Here is a 6,315-nt window from a genome sequence, read left to right as displayed (position 1 = left end):
ACCACAGACGCCACTGATATCTCACATGTGGGACTAAGTGATATCCATGCATCTTCTTGGCTTGAACCTATACCACGATTTTCTGATATTCTGTTCTAATGTGTGCCCATCACTATGATATTATTAAAGAAGAACCAGACAAAAAGTAACATTTACTTTATATTCAGTATGTGCCAGACCCTGGACCTAGTCACCCAGTTAAAAAGTGAAGGACTTGGAATCCAGTCCAACACTCCTGGATTCCCATACTGTGTCTCATAAAGAGTTTAAAGGAAAGGTGAAGAGGTAGGGAGTAAAACTGATCAGCGTGCAATAGAAGACAAACCACATTTCTGTTAAATCAATGAAATCTAAATGCAGAGTCAGATAGGGAAAAGAAGGAAATAGAGAAGGAAAAGGAGGAGACAGGAGAAGACAATCTCTTCTAACTTTTTACTTACTTACAAAGATACAGGAACCCACTGAGCTCTCCCAGTCTGTCCTTCCACTCAGCTTGGGTAATTCTAACATCTTTTTACACACAAATACTCCCAGCAACTCTCCCTATTCCTGGCACAATGGGCTGCTTGGAATTCACCTCCCAATCATAGAACCTACCCAAACCATAAAATTGATGCCAATTCTAATGAGCCCTAAGGAGTTTATTAAAAATCTTTTATGCTTTCAACTTTGCTTGTAAACACAACATTTTACTCACGGATGAAAGATATTTTGTCAATAGCAACCAGAATATGTCATCAATAGATTCAGTGAGGTGTGTCTGCCTGGACTGAGTCCCCTGTGCCATTGGCTGAGGCTCTGCCAGACAGTCTCAGTACTTGAAGGTGCCTCTGCCGTGGTCCCGAGAGGTGTGCTTCAGCCCCTGGAGCTGAGTTGGCACTCAGTGGACAAACGTGACTGTAATCCTTACTTTCAGGTAAGAAGTGAAGGTCTTTCCCTCACCTCCTCCTTCCCCACTGTTTATACGCTTAATATGCATTCATTTTCTATCTCTGCTGTAACCAACAACCACAAACTTAGTGGCTTAAAATAACACAAGTTTATTATCTCAGTTTCCGAGATCAAAAGTCTGAAATCATTTTTCCTAGGTTAAAATCAAGGTGTAGGCAAGCCTGCATTCCTTCTGGAATATCTCAGGGGAACTCTGTGTCATCTTTTCCCATCCCTAGAAGCCACATACAGTCCTTGGCTTGCAGCCCTTTCCTTAATCCTCAAGGTCAAAAGAGTAATATCATTTCTCCCTTCTTATCTCTGGTTAATCCTTACATCTTGTCCACAACTCCCCTGGCCATCATCTCCATTTCTTCTGCTGGCCAGTGACATCCCACTAAATGGTTATTTCAAACAGTTGTTTCAGGGTATACAAAAGTGAGTGCTGATCAGTGCAGTTCAGGCCACTTCAGCCAGGCCACAGGCTTTTTTCAGGCATGAGGCTGACACCACCCCATGTGTAATCACAAGCTTTGTGGATGCACAGCACCTATCTCAGTGCTTGAAATCCCTCTCAGCAGGCATGAGGTTAGGGGAAAGTAAGCTCTATCCTTCTCCCATAAAAGGGGGATCCAGGGTCCCAAGTGCACAAGTTACTCTCTCCAAAGAAAGCCTCCAGTTTCCCAATAAACCTCCAGCTACGTCAACTTTAACACTGGCCCACCTAAAGCAAGAGCAAATGAAAAAGCTATTTTTTTCCCAACACCTTTGAAAGTTTAACATAAGGAAATTTAACATAAGGAGATTGTCATAGAGATGATCTTGATGCTCAGTGGAAGCCTGAAGAAAAGGAATTCCATTTTAACATCCTGTCATATACAGTCAGTTCTGCTAGAATGCTATATGTATGTTCCTAAAAATCACCACATTATTGTGGTGATAAAAAAACCACAGGGCTTATGATTTTATGGGCATAACACTTTAAAACTTTTTCAGTGACACATTAAAAAAAATAGGACCCTAGTAAAAACAGGAGCACGGTTTTACACTTGTTAAATGGTTAGGAAATACATAAATGGATTGCAATAAATACAACACTTTACCTTGAAAAGACCTGAAGTGTGCTTGTGGACACAGGCATCAGAAGGATGGCAATTTGTGAGTTATTGTGAGGTGGTGAAAGGAGGGTCATCAGGAGAGAGAGGAAAGGAGGGAAATCAGATGGAAGGATGTGACACCAAAGGTGAATGGTGTGGCTTGTAACACATGCAGTGAATTGAGGTAGCTGGCAGTGGTTTGAGGTGTGTGTGTGTGTATTTTGTGTACATGCTTTATGTATTCCTAGGTGGCTAGATTCAGCTGAATGCAGTCTTCTGTGTTCACCTAGTGTTTTTTGTGGATGAAATCACGCGTGAGCAAACATGAGATCCCCGTTATGCTTGAATCATCCTCTGATATATCCATTGTGTTGGAACAAATCTGCATTTTCAAAACAAGCATTATAGCAAAACTGAATGTATTTATGTATGAGTGTTCCTATGAGATCCTCCTGAGGGAGAGACGCCAGAGGATGGTAGCTTATCAAACAATTAAACATAAGTTGTTTTCACTTACCAAGCATCTTTGGGTATTACTGGACAGATGGCGAGAACTAAGAATCATTCCCCTACATTAAAGGCAAAACGAGGAAGAGACTGTGAAAGATGTCTCACAGAGACACAAGAGAAAATGTAGGTAAGGAAGCAGTCTATCATAGCACGAAGGAAACTTCCACTGAATTCTTGCTCCAAAAAATTCTAGCTACATACTGTATGACTCCAACTATATGACATTCTGGAATAGGCAAAACTATGGAGACAGTAAATGGGTCAGTGGTTGCCAGGATTTACGAAAGGAGAGATGAGTAAGTAGAAAACAGAGAATTTTTAGGGCAGTGAAACTATTCTGTGTGACACTACAATGGTAGATACTTGTCATTACACATTTTTCAAAACCTACAGAATGTACAACAGGAGTGAATCCTAACATAAGCTATGAGCTCTGGGTAACAATAATGTGTCAGTGTAGGCCCATCAGTTATAGGAAATGTACCACTTTGGTGGGGGATGTTGATGGTGGGGGAGGGTGTGCATGTGAGGGTGTTGGGGGTATGGGAAAAATGTGTACTTTCCACTCAATTTTGCTGTTAACCTAAAACAGCTCTAAAAAGTAAAGTCTACTTAAAAAAAAAAAATCCCTTCTTTGATAAGAACTTAAATGTAGACATTACAAATGCATGTGGAGTGTAAGCTCAATCTAGCTACTAGCTGTCAACAGAAAAGCCTTAAGACTTCCTCAAGTGATACTGTTCCTTGTATATTTTCCAACCCTCGCTTCTCAGTCACAGTAGCCTGAAGAGAAGTTGAGAGCGTCCAGAGGAGGGGTACCAAATTCACATTTCTTACACTGATCAGACACAAGCACCTGTTGCATGAGACTCGTAAGTCTGAACAAGTTTTTCTTGAGAATAAACAAGAAGCACTAGTTTTTGCATCCTGCATCACGCTGACTGCAGAGAGGTAAGTGAGCAAACCTGGTGTGGGCACACGAAGGGATTACAGTGAGCAAATCTGGATGAAAGTGCATCCAGTTGGGAATTTCTTTTGCAAAAAAGAGTATAAGTCCTAGAGTAATGGAAATAAAAACAAAAATAAGTAAGTGCGACCTAAGGAAACTTCAAAGCTTCTGCACAGCAAAGCAAGACGAAAAGACAGCTCTCAGAATGGGAGAAAATATTTGCAAATGAATCAACAGACAAAGGGTTAATCTCCAAAATATATAAACAGTTCATCCAGCTCAATACCAAAAAAAAAAAAACAACCCAATCAAAAAACGGGCAGAAGACCTAAATAGGCATTTCTCCAAAAAATGGGCAGAAGACCTAAATAGGCATTTCTCCAAACACGGCCAAGAGGCACATGAAAAGCTGCTCAACATCACTAATTATTAGAGAAATGTAAACCAAAACTACAATGAGGTATCACCTCGTACCCGTTAGAATGGGCATCATCAGAAAACCTACAAACAGTAAATGCTGGAGAGGGTGTGGAGAAAAGGGAATGCTCTTGCACTGCTGGTGGGAATGTAAATTGATACAGCCACTATGGAGAACAGTATGGAGGGTCCTTGCAAAACTAAAAATAGAGTTACCATATGACCCAGCAATTCCACTACTGGGCATATACCCAGAGAACACCATAATTCAAAAAGACACATGCACTCCAATGTTCATTGCAGCACTATTTACAGTAGCCAGGACATGGAAGCAACCTAAATGTCCATCAACAGATGAATGGATAAAGAAGAGGTATGGTACATATATACAATGGAATACCACTCAGCTGTAAAAAGCAATGAAACTGGGACATTTTTAGAGACATGGATGGACCTAGAGACTGTCATTCAGGGTGAAGTGAGTCAGAAAGAGAAAAACAAACATCGTATATTAACACATATATGCGGAATATAGAAAAATGATACAAATCAACTGGTTTGCAAGGCAGAAATAGAGACACAGATGTAGAGAGCAAACATATGGACACCAAGGGGGGAAAGTGGGGGGGGGGGGGGATGAACTGGGAGACTGGGATTGCCATACATAACTAATAAGGAAAAAAATATCAAATTGTACGCTTTAAATATATGCAGTTTATTGTATGCCAATTGTATCTCAATAAAAGTTCTTAAAAAAAAAAAAAAAGGAGGATGAGAAAGAACTTCTCTGGTGGTGCAGGGACTTCTCTGGTGGCGCAGTGGTTAAGCATCTGCCTGCCAGTGCAGGGGACTCGGGTTCAATCCCTGGGCTGGTAAGTTGTAGTGCACGTGCCACAGAGCAACTAAGCCTGCACTACAACTACTGAGCCTCCACTCTAGAGCCCGTGTGCCACAACTATTGAGCCCTCATGACACAACTACTGAAGCCTGCACACCTGGAGCCCGTGCTCTGCAACAAGAGAAGCCACCATAATGAGAAGCCTGCACATGACAATGAAGAGTAGCCCCCACTCGCCCCAAGTAGAGAAAGCCCACACACAGCAATTAAGACCCAATGCAGCCAATAAATAAATAATTAATTAAAAAAAAAAAGATGAAAGCGCATGGCAGTGCTTAGAGGCAGAGGCCTAACCTGGTTCCAACTAATGGGGAGAGATTCTGGGGTTAAACTGGTCCTGGATGAGAGAGAGTGGGGTATTTTGAGTGCCAAATACCACTAACGCTGATTCCTCTAGTGCCTTTTTCTCATCATCTTAACAACCACAATGCCAATAGATTCTCTTGCTCTTTTAAAAGAGGCACTCTTAGAAATTTTGCCCAGAGAGCACAGGGCCTCCCCTCTTCCACTCCTTGTCCTCTGTTCTCACCTGCCATTGCTTCCAACATCCTAGCCTTGCTGCTGCTGGGCATGCAACCTGTTTTAGCTATTTATTCCTAAACTTCTAAGCCATCCTGTCATATTTTAGGTGTAGTAGTCACAAAAATAGATGTATATTTAAGGAATCATAAGTTTTTCAAAATATTAGAATGTTTCACCTTTATCATTATCATTGCTTTTTAAATTTTGCTTTTAGATTACTTAATCATACTTAAATTACATGGTTTTAGTGTTAATTCAGTTCCACGATTCCTTATTCAAATCCAAAGCTAAAAGTGTTTTTCTAAGTTTGGTGCAAACTTATTTGGAGGCAAACTCGCCCTGTACTGCCAGGAGAATATTTTCAGCCTTTATTTATCTCACTTAGTATCAATAATTTTACATTTCACTACTACATTAATAATACTACAATCAATATTAATTGATCTGCTTAAAAGATGCTGCCTAAAATCCCACTGGGATGTTACACAACAGGGATTATGTATAATTTATTACTTTTCTACAAACCAAAAATCTTGACTTTCAAAACATATTTAGCCTAAAGGTGGTAAGGAATTGAAAACCTGTATGATTTTCAGAGTATTCCTGTCAACCAGGAAGCATAAAGCTAGGTTTTAGTACAGCTGCTGAAGAAACTACTAGTTGACCCCAAATGTGTTCTTTCTGGACACTTGGCTACACATAATTCCCAACACCCCTTGCAGATACACGTGAGCAGATGACTGGAGGAATCTGTGATGAAGGGATACGTGATGCTGCTGTATCACACAGTTGAAGGTCACATCTCTTACTCTGGACTTCAGCTTTTCCTAACCCCACCCCTCAACCCCCGACCCCCCTGCTCCTACTAGCTTGAAATGATCATGACTAAAATTGACTTGGAAGCCATGTGCTGGAGGTGGCAGACACTTTGCTAGCCTCGGTTCCTACATGACTCTGTGGAGCAGAGGCCACTTAATCACCAAGCACAGTTA

Source organism: Hippopotamus amphibius, chromosome 10 (genome assembly GCF_030028045.1).
Source record: "Hippopotamus amphibius kiboko isolate mHipAmp2 chromosome 10, mHipAmp2.hap2, whole genome shotgun sequence".
Lineage (NCBI taxonomy): Eukaryota > Metazoa > Chordata > Mammalia > Artiodactyla > Hippopotamidae > Hippopotamus > Hippopotamus amphibius.
This window is presented reverse-complemented; position numbering follows the sequence as displayed.